Source organism: Motacilla alba, chromosome 13, assembly GCF_015832195.1.
Source record: "Motacilla alba alba isolate MOTALB_02 chromosome 13, Motacilla_alba_V1.0_pri, whole genome shotgun sequence".
Lineage (NCBI taxonomy): Eukaryota > Metazoa > Chordata > Aves > Passeriformes > Motacillidae > Motacilla > Motacilla alba.
Window position 1 is genome coordinate 12288556 of NC_052028.1, and position 23341 is coordinate 12311896.

Genomic DNA, 23341 nt, shown 5'->3' on the forward strand with positions numbered 1-23341 from the left:
AATAATTATTAAATATCCCTGGTTTTAAGTCATAATTACTTGGAATTAGGCCTAGTGTAGCTGACAAGTTAAGGAGCCAGTTTGTGACTGGGTAATTTTGGAGTACATCACCTCATGGGCCAGAGAGGCAGGAGAACATGGACCCCACCAGGCACCCCTTCCTTCCCCCATCCTCACTTCCCAGTGCTTGGCAAGAGCCCTGCTTGCTCACTCAGCCCTGTCAGTGACCCCTGAGAGCTGGTGCAGCCTGAATCCTGCCTCCCTGGAGATGTGCCTGCAGAGTTGTTGAGGGTGGTACTTGGGGGAGTCACAGATTGCCTTTGACTCCAGTTTTCCATTCCTACCCCATCTGCTGTTCCTCAAGAAGTGTGTGCATCCCTCCACAGAGAGCTGGCCATGGCACAGCTGGGCACAATGCATGTCCTGGCACAGCCTTGGGATCAGGGTTGGAAAGTCTTAACCTTGGCTTTCAGAGTGAAGAGCCAGAGTGACAAAAATACATCCTTTCCCATCTCTTGCCACTTTCCCCACCCCATTCAGAGCGGCACTGCTACAAATCTGGTGCTCCCTTCGTGTCTCCAGCATCTTCATGCAAACAGATTTCTTGTTCCTCTCAGCCAAGGTATCCCAAGGTATCTGTCAGCTGCTAAAGGCATCATTTTCTGTTTATCTTCTCCTAAGCTGCTGCTCCAGCGGAGCTGCAAAATTAACATTGTGCTCAGCAAAACGGTCTGTGTAAAACAAGGGCAATTTATACAGAAATATCCATAATCCTTCGCATTAAAATCTGGCTGTTAAAATTCTGGCACCTCTCAGAGGTCACTCTAACCTAGTTAAGTTCTGTTAAGAAAAGCTGTTATTCTGGCTCACAGCTTTTTTTCTCCCCTACAAGATTGTCTCCTTTGGCTTGTGCTCTTCAGCACTCACCTCTACCTCCCCTACCCTGCTCCTGCCTCTCCTGGTTTAAATTGCTTTCTGTCATACATTATTAAAGACTAAACTTAACTACCTGGTCACTATGAAAAGTGCTCAATAGTGGGGTTAAAGTCCCTGCAGTATTTCCTTGTTTCTTCTTTCCCCTGGTTGGAATTTTGACCACAAATGAAGCATGTTGAGGGAGGCTCCTTGTAGAAAAGGTGCTGGGCTGGAACAGAACAGATGTGAGTTCAGCTCCCTGCTGTGACATCGGCTTCCTGTCTGTCCTTGGATATATCATTTAATTTGTCTCTCTCATTCTCTCTCGTTCCCTGCCTCACTGCTTTGAAATGATAATATTTGTTTTCACCATCAAGCATATCTCAGTGTGTTTCTTCTCATGGTGCAAAATCTGTATTAACCAATGTGTACACAGGACTGTGGAGAGTAGGATTTCCATCTCTGGACCTCAAATTTCATAATACCACACAAATAAATACATTAAATAAATGCCTCTCCTTCCAGCTTGTTCATCATGACTGGATGATGTTTGAAACAGAATGATGTTAAGGTTAAACTTGATCTCTCTTGCCTGAAGCTTTTAATGAAGTAAAAAGGAGAAGATTTCATTCCAGTGTTAGTGAGACAACTCTATGACCCTAAATAGACTCCTGCTGAATTTCTCTGGGGGAAAAGTACACAGCTGTATAAATCATAGAATCATAAAATATCTTGAGTGGGATGGGACAGCTTGAGTTCAGCTCCTGGCCCTGCACAGGACACCTGCAGAACTCACACCATATCTAGAGCCACTGACCTCCTGGTGCTGCTTTGTGCAATATTCCCTTTTATCTGCAGCATGGTGAAGCCTGGATCACCAGCTGTCCTGCTCCCAGGGCACAGGCTCATGAGCACTTCAGGGTGCATGGCAGGTCCTGGCTTTTATAGGGCACATTTCAAGGAAAAGCTTGCAGGAAAAGAATGGCACTTGGCACATCAAGGCAGAGGAGAATTCCGTAGCAGGCATGGGAAGAAAATATCACTTGCAAAATGAGTGGTTGTTTCTGGAACCATGACAGGATCACAGGTTGGATTTGAGGTTGCAATTGCAAAGTAGGAAAATGCTTGTGCCAGTGTAAGTGGGCAAACCAAGGGTGGCACAGAGTGACTGGGCAGAGAAACCTCAGGCAGTTCTCCCTGGGGACCTCCTGTTTTCTAGCAGGGAGATAAAGCAAACCTGGCTTCCCCTTGCATGAAGTTGCAAGAAGTTTATTCTCAAAATGTGCTTGAAACAACCATGGCAGAGTCCACATTCCTCATCATACAGATGAAAGTGACTAAACTGGGGCTACTGACAACAGCACCTGGCTGAAAGTGAATCTCCTCCTCTGTGCAGAAAGAAAGGTACTCACATTCAGAGGGCCCCAGAGAGCTCCTATCTCTGACACTGGTATGGAGAAACAGACTGGAAAAGATCAGCCTGACAAACAAAAACATATTTATATTGCAGTAATCTCAGGGACACAGGCACTGGACCCTGGGAATGTTGCCTTTCTCTTTTAGGGGCTTTATCTGATACTGACAGGACCATTCCCTCGTGTGCTCAGTTATGAAGCTGCTCCAGGATATAAAACCCTCTACACTGCAAAGTTTGAGCTGGCAGAGGAGCACATTTCAGTGGCTCCACCATGCAGGTAGTTTTGGGTGTATCAGTGAAACTAATTGTATTACTGAAAGATAGTCCAGGGTTTAAACATCATGCAAAATGAAGTGGCAGAGGTGCACTCATCACCTTGGTGTAACACACTGTGGGTTGTCCTGGGCAGCCCCCTGGCTTGTTGTGAGGTTTATGAGGACTCTGCAATTTCACTGCAGGAGACTTTGCTGTAGCTCTTTCTGACCACATCCTTGGGATTTTGCGTGGGCTGGGGTCTCTTTAGTGGCTTTATAGGATCAGAGAAAAAAAAAAAACCAAACCAGGTGAGAAGGGATTTTAAGCGTTTTCTTTATCCATTTTTCTCCCCCTCTAGCAAGGATCAGCCATCTATCTTTATAATTTCTGATGGATGTTTGTTCTTTAAAAGCCTCCAACAGTGAGACTGCCCTGCCTCAGGCAATCTATTCCATCCCCTACTTCCCTCACCATTAGGAGGCTTTTCCTGAAGTCTAACCCTCATAGCTCTTGCTGTCACTAAAGCCCATTATTTCTTGTGCTTGCCACCTGGTTGTGGCAAACAGATTATTTCCTTCCTCTTTCCAGCAACCTTTAAACAATTGATGGCTCTCATGCTCTCTCCAGTGTTTTTCTCATGTTCTCTAGTGCTTTTCTCTCCTCTGCCTGAACCAGCAGCTCCCTCATTGCCCCACATAGATCATGGTCTTTGATAGTTCTCATTTCTCTCCTCTGGAATGTCTGCAATTTTTTTCCTTTTTTTTTTGAGGTCCAGTGCCCCCAGTGGGATAAAACTGAGGTTTTATTGATACAAGCTGGGGGAAATAAATCAGTTACCTTTGCTTGCAGCTCATTACAAATTCCCATCGTCACCTTACACTTGTAGAAAGATAATTTAAACTGAGACAGAAATTGGTGGGAAATTATTTTCTTCTTGTGGCAATTTATCTGTTGTCTTTCAGAAGATGCTGTTAAAACTATTAATTTTTATTACAACTCTGGTTCTTTCTCCAAATCATTAAATCTCTAGGACAGCTGGTACTGCTGAGATGACCACACCCCATCAGTCCCTGCTGCAAGTGTTGACATTTGAGTGGGTGCTGGCAGCTGTTCCCAAGGAATCAGGGTGTCACTGGAACTACACACCCTGACTTTGACATTAGAGTGTTTGGGGGTGGAACTGTGGTATTTTTGTCCCAACAAAACAACAAAGTGGCTGATGTTGGACATGGGCTTCCAGATGAGCAAATGGGAGCCAGCTGGTCACTTTTTTCACCTTTTCCTATTGTAGCTTTGTTTTGGAGATTTTTTCATGTGCTTTGAAGGAAAGCCAGCCCAGCAGAATTAGCTCTGTGCTGATACAGCATAGGGACATCTTCTCCCCATTGCTGATACCACACTGTTGCCCAAACACAGAGAAAATGAAATAAGAAAGGTCAGTGTGATTCCACTTCCTAAAGGACGCCTCTGTTGGATCCCACTCTGAGACTGACATAGAGGTGATAGTGAGACACCCAAAGAGCAGTCCAAGTCTGAGTCCTGAGAGTATTCCTGATCTTATTTCACACTGTCTTCTTGGCTCTGGTGAGCGCATGAAATAGAAGCTTTTCTTGTGAAAGGAGAATGGTGGATATGAAAAAAATGGACAGAGAAAAAAACCCATCTTTCCTCCGAGGAGGTTCCTAACTGTGGCTGTTGACTTCAAAGGAAGGTTTGTAAGGAACAGCTGATGTTGGGAGGAGATGGAGAGCTTTGAAAAGTTTTGATGTGTTTTGGGTTAAACCTTCCTTGCTTCTTCCCACTGAGGGCGTGTAAAGGCTCTTCCCCATGTTTTTCTCTCTGTGTCATTCCCTGGGTTGGAACCTCAAAGGCTTAGAGAGGATCAAAGAGCCTGTAGTGAAAACAGTTTGAATTTCCACAGCTTTTGAGTTTGGTCTGAGTTCTTCTACTAAGACATAAAAATTCACAGGCGACCATTTCTCTCAAAGAAGGGAAACAGACTATTTTTTTTTTCAATGTGTGGACTTTGCAGCTGACTCCAGCAGGTGACATTTTCCAGCTCTGAAGGTGTTCAATAAAATCCAGATTCGGTGCGTTGAGATCAAGGTCTCTCCTGCCATGCTGTAATTTTTGGATGTAAGGGCTGCCTAATTGCACTGTGAGAATCCTTTTAAAAAAGCACCTCCTGACAGGGATGCTCTTTAAAATAGGCCATTAGTCTTGTGACAATGCATCAGGGAATTAAGTGAGTTTGTTAGTGAGGCAAACCTCACATTGCCTTGCTCAGACTGTTCCCCTGTGAAATGGAAATTGGTAGAAGGAAATCAGAGAGGAGACACCATGGAATGCACAAACAGGGACCCTGGATGGGACAGCAAAGCATCTGGAGGGCCTTTAGCATTGCGTGTAGGCAGAGTCTTTTCCTTTGGCACAAATGTGCTGGTGGGTGTGACCCTCTAAATAAAGCCCCATGGCCTGAGATTCACTCAGTGGCCATCACAAAGACAGGTGTGAACCTAGAGAGAGATGTATTTAGGGAGAGATCCAGGTGCCTACACTTTTAATGCTACTATGGATTCCCAAATTATCTGGGATGTCCACATGGGGCTTTTGGAGAGAGACCCAGCACTTCCAGAAGTTTGGTGAGAGTTCTCAATTATCTGAAGCGGTACCAAACACCTGAGCTTAGGGACCTGAATTGGTCCTAGAAATGGCACTTGGAGACATATAAAATCTCAAGGACAATTCAGATCATTCAAAAATATCTGTAGAAAGTGTAAGTGTGAGGGGTTTGGAGGAAATTCCGCACCTTGTACTTGAATTTGCCTGTTATTGCAAATTTATGACTCAGTCCTCATATGGGGTTGGCCCAGCACCTTCCAGCCTTAGGCTCAGATCCTGCTGGTGAACAAATGACACAAAACAGGAACCATAAGAGTGTTGTGTAAAGAGCCAAACTGGAGCACATTTGAAATCATCATAAAGGAAAATGGGAAGAAACAAAGAAACATCACATTCACTTTTAATTGTGCTAATGTAAAAATAAATATTCCAGTATCCAGGGCATGTTTTCACCCTCATATACCATGATTCAAACTTGCTACAAGAGCTCAAGCTTCAATATTTTGTTATGTTTTCCTGTCAAATTTTGTTGCTGATAGCTACAAATACCTAGAAACCTCAGCAGCATCAGCAAAGCACTGCGCTCTCCTCATGCTCAGGAGAGTGTGAGAGAAGCTGGCTGCAGATTGTGTTGACTGGACCACAACAGCCCCAGCACATTTAAGTTCAAAACATGCTCAGGTGCTGTGTCAGCTGCCCTGCACACTGAGAGCTGCAGTGGCTGGCAGCTGTGCTCCTGGGAAGGAAGCATGGAAGCAACATCTCTGCCCTGTGATCTGATGTTTTACTCATGATGATTAGTCCATGGGAAATGTTTCTGCCCTGCCCAGTTGCACAGATCTGCTGCTGTTTCATACCCTGCCATGCAGATGTGTGATAAAGGGGTTAAAGGAATAGGGTTTTTTTTGGGTTTTTTTTACTTATCTCATTGAAATCCCTTGATTTGTGGGCTGTATTTAAATTCCAGATTTTGTCTGGATTCTCCTTGTTGGGATTTCTTTAGATCTACACAAGGAATGGGACACTGAAAAATGCAGAGAGAGGTGGAGGAGAAGGAGGGTCAGCATTGCAGTTAGCTTTGACCTGAAGGACTGAGCTAACACATTCTTGGTGGTTCAGGTTTTGGATATTATGAAGTTCTCACATAGGACAGGCTCTTTGGCTTTTTCACAGTGTACATGATGAGGAAATATATTTATTTTAGGTAAACACTTAGCCAGAAGGAAGACAACATGTGGTGTAAGGTAAATTATGCAGATAATGTTCTATTATGTGCACAGAGTAAAAAGTACAAGGGACATGAATTTCCCCAGGGAAACACCTCTGAGAGAGGAGGCTGGGATAACACATGAAATAAAATAGAGAAGAGAAAGAAGAAAGAAAAATAAATTGGAAATAGTCAGTTCTGGCAGATTTTGCTTGAAGGAGACAGAAGACTGAATGAGCAAAAGATTGTACTGGAGGCAATTCCTTCCAAAGAAAAGCCTTTGTATTGACTGTCACATATCCAGGTCACTGCTCCAGCTCCTGAGGACAGGATTTTGACCCTGCAGGTATTTATGAAGCTTGGAGTGAGCGATTGGAAAGTGTGAAAAGAATCTATTTAGAAAACAAGTTGGAGCACCTCTTCCCTCTAGACTTTGCCTTTGTTCCAAGGTGGGGAATGCAGTGATTTTTGTAGTTCTGGCCTGTTCTGTATGGACTGCTGAGGTCTGGCTGGAGCAATTCCTGTGGGTTGTGTGGCAATGCAAGATCAGATACAGCAGAGAAGGCAGCCCCTAGGCTGAGACAGGCACAAAGCACTGCTGAGGGTGGAGTAATAATTGTATTTGAACAGCAGAACACAGGGAGAGTCTCAGTGGGCAGTAACACTTCATTTCATCAGCAACAGCAAAAAGAAGCTTCTCTGCTGTGTCTCTTGTTTCACTCCCAGGGCTGTGCCTGGTAGCAGCAGGTCTCTAAGCTGCTGTTTGGGATCTGCCCGGGTCCTGCCTGCCCTGGTGCTCAGCTCCACTGCAGCTGCAGTCCTGAGGAGTCTGTGTGTGTTCTCCTGCACTGTGGAACGGGCTGATCTGTGCTCAAGGGAAAAAAACCTGAGAGAATAAAATAGGTTGGGGGCTTTCCAATCCTTGTGATAGGTCCATAAGGTGTTAATCTCCTCCAGATTTTCCTCAGTGTGGTAAGCCTCAAACTCTGACTCGCTGGCTTTTGAGACTCTGGGATACAGGATTTCACAGGATATGCTGCAGCCATTGACAGAAGTATAATTGTCTCTTCCCGTGTGACTGCCAACACAGGCTTCACTGCAGATAAAAGAATGGGAGAACAAATTTAAGTGCTGGAACCCTGTGGCTGTGCCTCCCATGACTGTTTGGGGTGACCCCAGTGCTGTGCACTGCCCTCCTGCAAGCAGCTGCTGGAAGAGTCACTCCCATGCCCTGAGCTCACAGGTACAGTCCCACAGTAAGAAAACAAGCTTATCAGTCTTTTGCATTTGTGTTGACACCTGCAGGTTCAGAGACTTTCTGTTTGTTTTCCCTGTTCTCCTTAGTGTATAATTGGCCAGATTGCATTTACTTTTTCTCTCTCTTGCACTAATCACAGCTGCAGACTGGAGTAATTTGCTGATGCTGTACAAGGAATTGTCTCTCCTGGAGACCTGGCTGGTGTGATCAGAACTCACATATGGTACCAGAACAAAGGGCCCTTCAGGCAAGTGGTTCTGTTTATTTTGGCTCAGGTCAATGCTGTTCCCCTCTCCCTGTGTCTTCTCCTCCCTGTGTGCAGTGCAGATCTATTTTCCTCTGACTTTGGAGCTGCTGGCTCCTTGCTGTCAGATCTAGGGTGGCCTGGCTTGTGCAGCATCAGCACCACAGTTCTGAAGGATGTGGGAGAAAAGTGTCCAACATACTGCTTGTAGCTAATGTGCTGTGATGCCTTGCTTCCCTTTTCTCCTACTTCCTCTTCACAGCTTGGAGGCCAAGCAAAAAAAAAACATTCCAAGGCTTCCTCTCTGCTCTCCCTCCTTTTCTGGTTAAAGATATCATGAGTGGTTTCATGTGGACTCTTGTTTTTCATAGTCACTGTTGGTTCCACCATCAACAAATTAGTCTAATCCTAATAGAAGTTATTGCCCTTGACTTATTTCTTATTTCCTTTGGAACAGCTGCTGGCAAAGCTGCTGCTCTCCTGATGAATTTTGTTGGTCTTATTTTTGATAGCATACTTACAGCTAAGGCTGACAGCCTGTTAAAACAGTGCCATCTCTGCATTTAGTACTTCTCTGCCCCCAGCTCTCATTTCAGCTAAGTATTAAACATCACTCACCATGTTGCAAAAATCAGTAGCAGTTTGCAGTATTAGGAAGAAGGAAAAATCACAGGAAGTAATGGATGAAAAGGGAAGTACTGAACAGCAGCACCTTTGGTGGTTGTGTACTGATAAAGGATAAAATAGCTGCTGTCTCCTACCCTCCTCCTGAGGCTTTCTCTTCTCGACAAAGGGGCAGATATATAATGGTTAATGTCTCTCTAGCATCAGTATCCTATCTGTGGGCTCACAGATTTCTTGTATTTGTGCTGTTATTTGCAAACAAAAGGTTTCCAGGTTTTATTCTTGGCCCTTCTTGCATTGTGTGTAAATGTATCTTCTTCTGTCATTTAGCAGTGCTTTAGAAAACAGCTGGTGCCCCCAGGGTAAACCTCTAAACAATGTCCTACTCGGACTAAATTCTGCTTCATCAGCAAACCATGTTGTGCATATTTCTCTCATTGTTTTGCAAATTGCTGTTGCAAGGAGCTTTTGCATTTAAACAGGCTCTCTCTGACCTAAGAGATAGTAAAAATTACATTAGAGATGCCATAGTAACTTGTCACTGTGACCTGCCCTAAATAGCTGGACTTATTTCACTTGGATAAATCATTTATTTATAATGACCTATTATGTCATCAGAATTCTGCAGCAGAGATGCTTCAGCTCCAACTTACATGAATATTCTTTTGAAGGGCTAATCAGAAGATATATACCATCAGGATTATCTGCTTTAAAAATACAGTTCTAGACAGCACTGCCCAAACTGAGAAGTAATGATTAATCTGTTCTGATTACTGTGATCATAGAGATCCTCTCTGCTCCCCCATTCTCCATGATCTCTGTTAGAAAGAGTTCTGATTCTTAGCTCCTTTCTTCCCTAGAGCTGCATTTCCATGACCAAATTTGCAATTAGAGCCCAGTGCTTCCAGACTTCCTTTGATAACTTAAGAGAACAGCATGGTGGAAAAATTTATCTCTCCCTCTGCCTTTTAACAGACTTTAGTGCCTCATTGTCTGTTAGGAGCATCTCTGTCTGCTTTGGATATGAACGCGGTGCTTCCTGAACCTCAGAATTCCCTTTGTGCAGTTCTGCTCGTGAAAAGCCAGCCACAGAAGATATTTTGTCCTTGTAAATCCACGGCACAGGGAGGACGTTCCTGTATTGCTTCCTGTCTGCTGGCACTGAGGTCACTGTTCTGGCACAGAGTGAGCCAGGAGCAGCTGCAGAGATCCAGGGATGGCCCTGCTATTGCTTCCTGCAGGGATGAATGTGGCAATAAATGTCAGGAAAAGGAAATTGCCAGTCATGTTCTGTGTCCTGGCCACGTGCTTGTAGGAAAGGGTTGGCAGGTGGCTCCTGTTTCTTCCATGGAGGATGGGAGTAGGGAGTAGCTTTTTTATCTGCTTGATGTCTGCCTAAACAAAACTGTCACAAATATTTTCACACATGGTTATTGACTTCACACCAGCTCAGGTTTGATCTTTATGTCACGCCAGTCCTTCTGCTGCTTTTCAGGACTTTCTCCAGAAACTGCATTTTTCCAGAAGCGTCCATTTCTGCTCCTCTGCTGAGGAAGTAAAGACAGTGTCTCACAAACCAGGACATTGGGGAATGACCATGCCCCAGCCCTGACCATACCCTGTGTCCATTGTGCACCTAAACATTTCTGAAAATGTTCATATAACCGAGAGACATCGTGACTGAAAGGGAATATTGGTGACCTGAGAGATGGTGTGTAAATGTGAGAATTGTTTATTGTGTAGGCTGCCTGTGTGGGGCACTGACTGGTATATTTCTGTGGGCAAAATGATCTTCAAAGAGCAGTGAAAAGCCAGCACGTTATTGCAGGAGTCTGGAGAGGATGGAGGTGATTGCCCATCACCAGCTGCTCTGAGTGGGAGCCAGAAGGCTGGGCCTGGAGGGCCAGCACTTGCACAGTGCCTGTGGGCCCCTGCAAGGATTGCTTTTAAAAACTCAGTCTCCACACCTTTACAGTCCAAATAAAGTGGAGAAATAAATCACTGTGCACAGTTGTCATTTTCCCCCTCTAAGCACCAGCCAAAGCATTTAAGTATAGCTAAACCACCGTATTTCCTCAGAATAAACATCCAGATACTCAAAATAAATTGCTAGGTCCTGGTATCAAAGGAATGATTTATAACCCAATTATACTGGGGATTTTATTCTCTATTGTTTCACTGATAGGTTATGGGTCAATTAGGTGTTTTACTCCTGGAGGATCACCTCCTCATTCCACCATAACGGGTGAATTTGGCACACTGGGATTTCCTCTGTCCATCTTGTAAACCACATCCAGTTTGTGGAAAAACTTTGAGAATAATGTGCCAGGGGCCAGGTCTGTAATTTTTGTAGCATTTTGTCTCTGTTTACTGCTCAGGGCATTGGCAGGAATGCAGAGAGTTCCTTTCTGGTGAACAATCTTCACCGTCTTCTGTTTTCTCTCAGTCTTGCAGTGTATGGAAGATGTTCATGGTGCAGCTGAGTCTGTTAAGGTCACTGGGAAATGGATATTTTTGAGCCTTCAGAGGAGGCTGACAGCATCAGTAATGGGTCTTCAGCAGGGGCCATAAGCAGACACCCGTTGAAGAATAAAAATAGAAAAACTTGTTTAATCTTCCTCCATAACACTTTTACTCTCTGAGTACAGTCAGCTCAGGATTTCCTAAGACTGATGTGATTCTCAGTAAGCTGCCCTGGGTTCCTCTTGTAGCTGCTTGTCCATTCTGCCCCTGAACATCTACAATTGTAGAACCACTGTGGAAAAGGCACAGTGCTTTTAGAACAAAACCTATTATCCCCTCCAATGGTACAAACCCCTCTAAAACCTTTAGCTGAGTAATTTTTTGTCAGTGAAATCTGAACAAGGGAGGGTGTTTTACCAAGTTAGTGAATGTAAAAGAGGAAGTTCAGGGCGAAACTGTTTTATGATTATGCCTCTTAAATCTTGCATTATTTTGGCAATGCAAATTCAGTGCTGCATTTTAATTCCCTTGTTAATATGGACTTTTCCAGTCCTGTATGTGTGTAAGCCAGAAAAGGAATCCAGCCCAAGGGTTTTGTATCATCCTCTATTTGCTCCTGCTCCTTCCTTTTTACAAATTAGAGTAACAATGTCGTAATCTTCAATAACATTATACTTTTCTATTCCTATAAACTACAGTCATGTTCTCTAGCCACAGGGATATTGAATCTAAAAGAGAAATAAAATCCAATCCCAATCACATTTCCACAGTGAGATGCTTTTGGTATTCTCATGCCCACGCTTTTTCGTTTCCTGGATGTGGCTCTTGGCATCCTGGAGCTGTTTGTAGTAAATGGTGTTCACTGAGCAAGCCTGTTCCTCCAAATTCCTGGCTCTCCTTGTTGCTCCTCTCCCCACATCTCGAGTTTCTAACACATTGATACAACAAGCACTGCAATAATTAGGGCACCATATGGCACTCGCAATTACAGGGCAATTCCAGCATCGGTGGATTGGGTGAGTAGTCAGAAAGAATAAAATAAGCAAGGCTGCTGGTGTGAGCAGAAGATGACTAAATCAGTGTACTCACATGGCAGAGAAGCACTGAGTGAGTTACATGTGTGTACATGTTGGACTGGGGGAATTTTTTGTTTTTGTTCTCATCCACGATGAAAAGGCACCCTGGGTTAGAAGGGTGCACTGAACTGCTGCAGAGAGATAAGTGCCCTTCATGGCACATCTCTCTGAAGATGATCTTTATTATATTTGGCTTCCCTCAGGTCGCTGAGTTCTCTAATATTTTCCTGCCTGGGATTGTATTGCCATTTACCAGTTATAATGGGTATTTAGTGTTTTCAATTATTTGCTACTTCACCGAGAGCACAACAGTCATTGGAGCCATTGTGGGATTCTCAGTTAATCCTCTAAATAATAAAAGGAATCAGGGAGCATGTACAAGCAGTGAGATTTTCCTGGCCTGGCTGTCAGCTGGGGATGTGAGCAAATCATGCCCACGAGCCATCATAGTCACGCTAACAAAAGCTTTGGGGCACATGCAGAAATACAGATTGTGAAGTATTCTTGGGTTGTATCTCTGGAGAAATGTTATAGGCGTGCTTGAAGAAGAGTCTTGTGGTGATGTAAAATGCATGTCCTTTATGGATGGTTGCTCATGTGTGCAGAGTGTCAAGGATTTTGGTGTAGAAAACCCCATTTGGTATTTTCTCCCTGCTAAACCATCTTCTTCTAACTGAAACTATTCAGCTCTGGATGAAGATTTTCTTTCACACTAAATAGCTGTTTTCATATTTGCACTAAACCTTTTCTAACAATGTGGAATAGACATGATGGATGCCACAGAAGGAAGGACATTTCCCAGGGAAGGTTAGCGAGTGACCTCCCAGGACACCTTCTCCTCAAGAAGCCCCAGGACATCCTTTCCTTTGTTTCTACAGAGCAGATGCAAAGCAACCAACCCCCCCCCCCCTTTTTTTTTCCTGAGGACAAATCACTTCCAAGTACATGTGGATGAACATGAAGAATGAGAATATGAATACAGACAATTATGATGGAGTAGAGGCCTTGTAAATTTATACCCAAACTTACCCCCTGGTAACTCATTCATCTGCGTGTCTTGACAGAATGCATGAGAAACAGTGGGACAATAAAGGCTTTTGTTATGCTGAAGGATGTTAATAGCTGGCCTCAGGGTGAGCTGGGTTTCCAAGACAATCACAGATAACACAGATAACACAGCAAAACCCGGGACAATCAACACGGAAGCCTTTATTTTGTAAAATAGAGAGACTGGGGCTATGCCAGGGTGGGGGTTGTCTACAGGTACAGGTTTTACGGGATCTTATTTTTATGGAAAAGTACTTTCTGGGGCTGCGGTGTAGCTGAACTGCTCATTACACATACGGAAATATCCCGAAAAAACATCATTATAGACTACTGTGCCTCAGCGGGTGGGGTCTAAGGAGGTGTCAGAGGGCGCTGGGAATGGGCCCTTGTGCCCCTCCAGCCTCTCTGCCCGACTCCAGCACCACGCTGGGAACAAAAGGCAAAGAAATACCGGCAAAGAAATACCGCAGGGAACTACTCTGACAGCCTTTGGATGGTTAGTGATGTTCAGAAAAGCTTCCTTATAATTCAGTCTCTCAGGAAGGGAGGTTATAATGCAGATGTGTCCTCACCCCTGGTGCACAGTGAAGCTCCTTCTCTCATCTCCTTTCTGTCTCTTTTCACTCTTGTCTCTACACAAGCTGCTGTCCCTCAGGGAAGACACCAACATAATCCCAGCCAGTGTAAGGGATGGGGATGTTTGCTTATAGTTTGTAAATTTAAATCTGGGCTGGCTTGGTTCTGTCTGAAAATACTGTCCTTTCCAAGGTGATGCTTTTGTGCAAAGGCTCAGGAATAAACAGCTGGAATGGGTCCACGCCTGTGTATTTAGGGAAACGTACACAGATGTTTTGGGTGGATTCCCCTGGCCTAAATGTAATGCCTGAAGGCTGGCTTCTGGGCTGAACAGGTGTACAGGTTTGCTCTGTAGTTGGTAGGACTAAAATGTGATTTTCAGAAACTGAAATTTCTCATTTCTCTTGGACAGCCACCTTAGGATGAGACAAATGGTCCTTGGGAGGTGTCTCTCTCTCTCCAGTGACTGCAATAGAAACCCAGAAATCCTGCAGGTCAGCTGCCCACGCTCAGTTGAGAGGAAACCAACACAGAGTTCAGCAGCACTGGCAGGTTTGCTCCATGCACCCCTGTACACTTGATAAAAAGCCCTTTCCAGAGTCTTCACCACAGCTGCAAAGCACAAACCCCACACCTGTTCTCTGCCAGAGGAAGAAAGTAAGAATATCCTAAGGGAAAATGCACAGAGGATCCTAGGAAGGACCTCTACCTCAGTCTGGACATGTGACTAGTAACAAAATGACAGGTGAGCAAGCAAGAAACTCGAATTTTTTAAGGCAATGCCAGTTGTTGTGTATGAGAGCCACTGATGTGATGGGACAAACTGGAACTTTGATGGGATGAACACACTCCAGAAAGGCCAGCCCCAGAAGTTAAACAAGTGACTAACAAATGTGAAACAGAGCACATTTTGCTCTTGGTATCCATAACAGAAGTAGAGCCGTTTATTTATTTTAGCTTTCATCTTCTTGCTCTTTTGTCCTCAAAAGAGATAGCTTGGATCAAGTCACTTAAGTCCACACTGAAACAAAATGTACCTTTGTGATTGATATCTACAAAAACTCAGAGTGACAAGGTAATAAAACTGGAAAGGTTTGGGTTCCTTCAGGGAAATCCAGTTGTGCTCACTTTGCTGTCAGAATAATGGGGTGTCTATTTTGTGGTCATAGAGTTAATGCAGTTGATGCAGGTAGAATGGTTTTCAAGTAATTTCATTCTATTTCTCATATATATGCACATGATACAGCATTATAGACTAAATGTCTGTAAAACGTGGATGCTCTGTAACCCCAAATTAAGTCTGAGAGAAAACAAACCATTCCATGGCTCCTGCTGGGCTGCTGGGACTAGGCTGGTGCTGCTTTGGAAGAGGATGGGTGCACATTTTTGAACAAAGCAGTGGTGAGGCTGGATAGACACAAATGTACTGAGGACTGATGCTTCAGATCAGGGGGAGGATTTCAGGAAACTCACTGAATGTTCCTTGTGCTTCTGTTCTCCCAGAGGGACGACTTAAGGAGCAGTCACACTGAGATGCCAGCTTTTGGAGCAGGGCAAGCAAAGCACAGCAAAATGATGCAAGGCAGAGAACATCTGATGGGGGATGAAGAGTTGCTTTGGTTGGGTGTGTAGTGTTTCTGAAGTGGTGTTTAGTCACCAGTGGGCTCTTCCCCTTGCTGAGCAAAGTGGGCATTAGTGCTGCCATGTTCTGCCATCCAAAGAAGGAGGCATTGCAACATTCACTCATCTCAAACAGCAAGGATGAGATGCATTGCAAAATCAGTGGCTCGGGTTGCTGAATATGCAGCACCTTCCACCGTACAGTGAAGTGCTGTCATATTCCCCTAGAGAACTGAGGGAGGATAGGTCCCTGTGGCAAAACTGGGGCTCCTTCAGCTCACGCTCATCCTGATCCTTCCTTTTCCTCTTTCCTGAGCACTGTCGGATCTGAGGTAATGATGACTTTCCACTGGATTTAGGAGAGGGATATCTCTCCTTACAGGCAGTGACAGAATCGTGGTTGGAGCTACAGAAGGAAGGGAGAAGGGGTCAGATGTGTGGAGCCCACTGAGGAGAGGCTGAAGAATTTAAGATCATATTGTAAACAACAGTGGTGAGATTGCTCTCACCTCACTCCAGGTATCTAATCATCTGGCCTGATTCAGATTTCCACATTAGGTTAAGATGAATCATAGTCTGAGCACACCCCTCTCTCCCCACTGGCTGCAGTCAGTGTCTAGAGCAGATGAAGTTGTCTGAGCTGGAGCTCTCTGTGTCTGCTGAGCTGGATCTGGCCCCATATGAGGGAGAGTAAATTTGCCTGTGCGAATCCCAGTTTGAGCATTGGGATATTGCTTCCCCTTTCAGTGAAACCTGCCTGTATAGCCATTTCTACACTCCCAGCAGACTAATTATTACAAAATTTCTCTGTCATTGCTTTGCAACGGTCCACAGCTTAACTAATTTAAAAATGCAAATGAATGCTAAATTGCAGTTGAATCTGAACCATCTCCTTCTCCCTGTCTCTCTCCTCCTTTCTTTTTTTCTTCTCTGCTGGGAAAAGAAAGATACAGCAGACATTAAATGCTGATGGTGAAAATCAATCTTTCAGATTTAAGGTAATTTTAAATTAGGTCCCAGTGCCAGGGATAGTGACATCACCAGAGCTGCTTGATTGATTTGTGATTTGAGGAGAAACAGCTTGGACTCCATCCTCCCTTTGTCCTTTCAGAGAGAAATGAATGTTGCAGTCTTCAGCTCTTTTCCCTGGGAAGCTTTCACACTCAGATGGTCTCAGATGTTGGGGAGAGGCATTCAGGGAGAACACGGGCAAATGCCTGAGCTCAAACACATCTCCTTGTACTGCCATGGTCCTCGGGCATCAGCCTGGGGCTGTGTGCTAGTGCAGAATCAGCTGAAGGGCTGTCCCCTCTGCAGCATCTCTATCCAGCTGCTGACACCGAGTTCAGCTGTTGGTACATTCACAATCTTTAAGATCAGTCAAGATTGTCTCATCTCTGTCCCCTCCTTTCCCTGCCTGCTGACATAAACTCTCCTCTGAGAGAAGAACTTCTTTAAGGAAGAGTCTGTAGCTGCATGTGTGAGAGGGACCTGGCCAAGCTCTAGCACCATGGTTAGTGGCTTTCAGCTGCAGGATCACACAGACAGCCTAAACAGCCATTCACACACAGCCTCGTTGCTTTCGTAATGCCAGCACTGCACTGTAACACTAACACTGAGATGGATGCTCAGAAATGGAACCCTTGAGCATTTGGAGACTCTGTGATGGGCTCAGAGTGAGGTTTTGGGATTACATCCCTCCATCCCTGGCAGAAGAGTCTGGTAATCCAAGCCTCCCTACTCCTGACTGCAGATCTGTGTGCCATGCAGCTGAGTTAGGTACCCAGACAAGAATATCCAAAACAAAACTCCTCTGTGCTTCAGGGCTGAGGATAACAGACCTGCTTACCTGTTCATCCTCAGCTCATGTATTGATGATAGTCTTCATGATAAATGACATCTTGCTGAGCAAAATACAGAAAATTATAAGAATCACCCCAGAGGGCAGCTGCTGGCAGCTGTGTGCACAGGACTATATTGCTGTTCATGAAGCATTTTTTCTATTTTGCAAATTGATGCAGAGATGAAATTTCATGAGTGTTTGTTGACACTCACGTACAGCAGACAGATTTCTAAATGGGCTCTGCAGAGATGATTGAAATTCCAACTTGAGTTCCTCACTGTGTCCATTGGCTTTGTAAAATCCCACGTTGTTTGCTGGGCTGATGTGTGATGGGAGGTAAACATGGTTCTTTGGAGCTGAGAACCCTTTTGTTGCCCCAAAGCAGCTGCTAGATGTACACATCCCTCACAAACACACACACACACCCCTCATGGATGCACACACCTCTCCTCCCAGGTCCCAGACCAGTAAAGTGTGTGGGAGAGTCTGGTTTTCAATTGCAATTCAAATGTCACAATGATAGAGTCCTCCTAATCCTTTAACAAAAGTGTGCATGGTTAAATCAAACTGTAATGCCTCAGGCTCTGGACAGTTTTGTTGACCATCAGCTTAGTGCCAAATCTCCTGGGATATTTTCATGGATTCAGAGCAGGCAGGGGGTGCTGCCAGCCCTTGCTCTTGGCTGTCAGGCAGATGTTGAATTCCCAAATGTGACCTCTTAATAATCCTGTGAGGAAGAGGAACCCTTGGCCTTCTGTTCCATGCAGAAAAGCTTTCAGTGTCTCAGCCTGGGTGCAAATGTGTCTGTGAGAAGGCACAGGTAGTTTTCTGTGTGGATTGACTGCATTCAAAGAGGAAGGAAGGGAGAAAGAGGAACATGAAAGTTTCCTGCATTTTCCCTGAGGGAGTTTCTTCCTCTGCCCTGGGTTCCCCAGGGGCTGTAGCTGAGTTGGCAGTGCCAGCCCAAAGTTTGCTGGCTCCCTGTTCATGGCAGAGCACACTCACTGAAAGAGTTCTCTGATGGAGATTTGCTTTAGTGTTGTTCCATTATCCTGAGGTCCTGAGGGAGAGGAGAAGTCATTGCTGGATAACCCGGGTCTCTCTAGCTACAGGCTGACAGTTTCTGTGATCTAAGCAAGAACCTTCTGGAGGTTTCTCTGCGTGTGCTCATTAAAGCCCTCAGGGGATCACCAGCACACGGTGAAGGATGGCTGGAGAATTTTCCCAACACTTCCCTGGCCTCATGTCCAGAGGGAAGGTGCAGAGGAGCTTTTATGCAGATTAGAACTGCAGGAGTCCTAATGGCCTGTCATGCTGGCTGTACTAGAGATCTGCATTATTGGTGGTGTTCTTGTAGGAGCTTTAGGGCCACACATATGACAGCCTTAATTTTGGATGTGTGTACAAGGCCAAATCCTCATCTTGGTGACACCAGTGCAAAACTGGGATTTATTATTATTTTAATTTCAGAGTAAGCTCTAGGCTTACTTTGGGAACGGGATCTGACCAAAGACCACCTGTGCAGCGGGAAGGGATGAGGAAAACCTGGTAAGCCACAGTTCCTCTGGGCACAGAATGCTGCAGATCTGTGTTTGTCCTTTCCACCTGTGCTCTGAGTCAATCCCTTCAGTATAAAACCACATGTTCCACCTGCCTCAGAGTGTGTTTGGGGGAGGAAGGCTAAAACTGGATCTCCTCTGTGGGCATGTTTCAGAATCCCATATATATGTGTGTGCAAACACACACACACAGAAATATGTGTATGTATTTATGTATTTTTGTTTCCATATCACCTGGGGTTGTTTTTTTCCCCGTGATTCTCTGCTAGTAGGCAACAAAGCAAATCGAAGAGTAATTCCATTTAATTTTAGTGATAAAGAACATTGCAGTCACAAGAGATTTACCATTAATGTTGGAGGACATTAAGTATTTGGGGTTTTTCTAGTTGCAAGATAATAATGTTCTGGTGTAAATGTTTTATAATTATCTCATGAATTATTCATGGTTAACTTGTTAACCCAGCATTTTATGGGATATGGTCTCTGGAGTGCAAGGAGAAATTTAAAGATAAATAAATGTGAAGACAGGACCCAGCTGCAACAATGAAAATGCATCGAGGCCTCTGATTTATTTTCTGTCTGTGCTGAAGGGTGGTTTCATTCTTTTATTTATATTTTTGTGGTGATGAGCCAGAGAACTTGAGTAAGTGGATGAGGTTATTTTCTATATATAGAGAAAGAAAAGAAAAACTGGGAAATAAATCAAACTCTCTTCATTGTTTCTTAACCTGAAAGTGGTGCTTGAATTATTTCACCTATTGTTCTGCAGCTCAGAGGTTCTATTATTGTTGATACCGTCTCCATCTGGTGAAGGATTAATGAAAAATGGAAACCAGTAGATATTTTTCTTTATGCATATTATTGGGCCCTTTTTCTGTCTTCACCTTTCCTTCTACTTCCCCTTCTTCTCTCTTCTTTCATCCTTATTTCAGTTCTTTAATAATTTCTTTTTAAAAAAATTATTTTTCTCTCTTTCCTTTTCCATTCTTCTCTCTGTTCCTCTGGGATTGTCTTTTTCTCCTCACTTCCTCTGATTCTTTCACCATGTCTCACTTGTTAATGTTTTTTATTGTCTGCAACTCCCTGTTTGTTCTCTCTGTTGCTCACAGGATCTTTGTGGTATCTGCTGAAGTCCATGAGCCTTGACCCCAACTTCTGAGGGAGGAATCAGACCTGGAGAAAAGTTCCTGCAATTCAAAGAAACCAGGTGGCAACTTCTGGAAGAAGACTGTTGAAACTCAAACCCGAACTTCCAGCCTGAATGTCCATCAGGCCTTGATAACCAAAGTGCACCAGGAAGATGAGCAATAACTGCAGTGCCATATGCCAGAGATCAATGGATAAAATACCCTGCAAGGGCCTGAGAAGGCTCCCAGCTTGCCTGATACCCATGAACCCAAATGCAAAAGAGAACATGGCAAATGACACTTAATCCCAAAGTGAGCAAAGCTGTCCTTGTACCCAGAGGAACAACTGGCAGCTGACACAGGACTGGGACCTCCAGGGATCTCTGCAGGAGCAAAGTCTCCTCTGGGGAGGATTAAAGCTTGATGCAAACTCCAAGGTCACCTCTGCATGAGCAGTGGGAAAGGAACAGTGTAAAACTTGGGATCACCTGAGCTCTCTGGCATCCAGCTGCTTAGCAGGGTTTGGGTTTATTGCACGGGAGATTCCACAAAGAGCTTTCACTCACCAGGAGCTCTGGGTTCTGCAGAGTCTGATGGATATCCTTAAACATTTTGGAGTGACAATTTGGAGGGTAGCTGGCAAAACATGAGCCAGTAAGACACTGTAGAGAGATGAATTCACAAGCAGAAAGTTTTAGAGAGGGTATTTGAGAATGAAAGAGTGATACCACCAACCTTCACCATTCATTTATTTAAATTTATGCTATAAAGTGGACAGCAGAGGAAAGTCAAAACTTGCACTGATGATTTTTCATTCTCTTCCTCCCCCTGGCCCTGATCTTTTATTTATTAAACTGCTCTGGGTACACCTTTCAAATGACTTTTTTTGGCTTACTGTTTATTATGTCTTCATCAGCCTTGAAATGGCAGCTGCAGGCAGCTTGATAAATGGATCGAAAAGCTGCTTCTGCCAGAGTCAAGCTAACAAAACCCCCTCAGTATCCATAAGCCTTTTTGTTTTAGCATTTCTAAAACAAGCACTATTTCCCTCAAAGCATCACTGAAAAGTGATGCACCAGTACCCCTGAGTAATTCAACAAAGGGATTTTTTTATCCAGTGATGCCCAGGGCAGAAGTTCCTCACTGGGTCATGGACAGGACTCAGCCTGCAGCTCTGGAGAGCAAGGGCAGAGAAAGAGAGAGAGAGAGAGAGAGAGAGAGAGAGAGAGAGAGATGTGGTCTTAGGAAGGCTGAGAAAATCTTCACTCCAAAATGAGCTGGGCAGATCAATGGAGGAAATGAGGCAAAATGTATGAAGTTGTGTCCTGCTCACAGAGACTTGCAGCTTCCATGCAGCTGTTTTTTACCCAGATACTTTCTGAACTCTTCATTTCCTCCCAATCCTTCTTTAAATATGAACAGCTCAATATGTCCCTGGTTCAAACCTTTTGTCCTTAGCACATTTGTATTCCACAGTTGGCCCAGCCTGGCAGTAAACAGGGGTTTAGCTACTGTGGCTTATTGACAGTGGTGAATGGTTCAGCCCCATCTGTGAAGGTACAAAATACCCACAAGAAAATTAACACCCTATAGGAAAGTGCTAAGGAACCATCCATGTGAAAACTTGCCATGTTATCTGCTGCAGCTTCCAGCACAAATGTTGCAGCAAAGGAAGGGGGAGGGGGGAAAATCCACCACCACCAAAAAAAAAACCCCAAAAAACCCCAACAACAAAAACAAAAACCACACACACACAAAAAAACCAAAAAAAACCAAACCAAAAACAACAACAAAAAAAAAACCCCAAAAAACCCCAAAAAACCCCCAAAAACAAACCAAACCAAAAAAAACCAACAAAAAAGAATGAAAATGTGTGGCTTGTGAGAGGAAGGAAGAGCTCTAGTGGTGAATACTGCAGGCAGGATGACACAGACTTGTGCTCTGTTCCTCACTAAGGTGGTTTCAGCTCTACATGCAAAGGTGATGAATATGCAAGGAAAGAATGTGAATCTCCCCTGGCCTGAGCTGTTGGTGTGGAATTTGTCACCGTGGGTCACCCTGACAACGGTGCACCCCACTCCTGACACACTTCCCAGCACCCAGAGAGGTGGCAGCACTGCAAGGACACCTGGTGGGCTCTGCCAAAGTTAATAACCCTCTTGTCTCTGTCCTTTCCATTGCCTGCCTGGGTTCTGGCTCTCTCTGGCTGTCTCTGGCTCTCTCTGGCTGTCTCTGACTGTCTCTGGCTGTCTCTGGCTGTCTCTGGCTCTCTCTGGCTGTCTCTGGCTGTCTCTGGCTCTCTCTGGCTCTCTCTGGCTCTCTCTGGCTGTCTCTGGCTCTCTCTGGCTCTCTCTGGCTCTCTCTGGCTCTCTCTGGCTCTCTCTGGCTGTCTCTGGCTGTCTCTGGCTCTCTCTGGCTCTCTCTGGCTCTCTCTGGCTCTCTCTGTCTCTCTCTGGCTCTCTCTGGCTCTCTCTGGCTGTGTCAATGAGGTGCTGCCAAGGTCCTGGCTGCTTAGGGACACATCTTCCCAGTAGTGATTCCAGTGCCATGGCCATGCTGTGGGTTTTTTTTTCTAATTATGAGGAGCCACTATCACTGAGTTCTTGCAGTCACCCAACCCTCCTTTTTTCTCCTTTTTTCTGTCTGCTGCAGTCCCTCTTCAGAACTGCTGGGTTCAGAAGAATGTTGCTGTTCCTTGAGGCAGGAGGTGAGTGTGGGACAGAGGGATGGATGCTGCTTTTCACTCCCTGGAAAGATGTGGCTGCCCAAGGCCTTGCAGGCAGGAATGCTAATGGCAATAAGAGGTGAGACAGCAGAAGTACCTGCACCCTGTGATTCCCTGGTTATTTAGAATGCATAATTACAGTTTGTTTAACACCAAAGGATAACTGATCATTCACAGGAAAGAAGCCATTGGTGGGGATCAATATTTCTATTTCTCTGCTGGAAAAATAGCAGAAAAGGAATGGCTCTTTAATGATTACAGCAGAGCAGAAGAACTGTGCTTAAGGCTGTTTGTAGCAGGGGCCAGCAGAGGGTTTGTGCAGTGCTGGCTCTCATTTCAGACTTGAGATTCAGTGAATGAGTGTGGATGATGTACCCTGCACTCCAGATGTGGCTTGGCTGGAGACAGGACAGAGAACAGCTCCGCTATCCTTGATCTAGAGAGAAAAATTAACTCACCCTGAAGGTAAAATAAGGAACAGTAACTTGAGTATATCTCAACTGGGCATTTCAGCCTCCATTTTCTACTCAGACCATACTGATGAATATTTTTTTTTGCAGGAACAACAGTTACCAAGAGCTGACTTCACTTGGCACAGTGCACTGGCACCTGTGGGATCCTGTAGTAGAAGCACAGACAATCTGTTTTACTAAAATGTTTAGCTGAAAGTTTTTGTTTCCAATTAAATATTTGCTGAGCCCTTCTTGGAAGGTTTTATGGAAGGAGGAGGTGACTCTTTGAATGGGGTTCTGTGTAGGATTAT

General features: G+C 44.6%; 1 long non-coding RNA gene across 3 annotated transcripts in view; it reads left to right on the forward strand.

The window, feature by feature from the left end:
- Positions 1-21529, forward strand: part of LOC119706381 — a 142046-nt gene extending 120517 nt beyond the window's left edge. For all 3 annotated transcript variants that reach the window (XR_005258519.1, XR_005258521.1, XR_005258520.1), the window contains exon 4: positions 19836-21529. This is a non-coding gene — a long non-coding RNA (uncharacterized LOC119706381). The remainder of the gene's footprint in view (positions 1-19835) is intronic.
- Positions 21530-23341: the final 1812 nt, after the last annotated feature.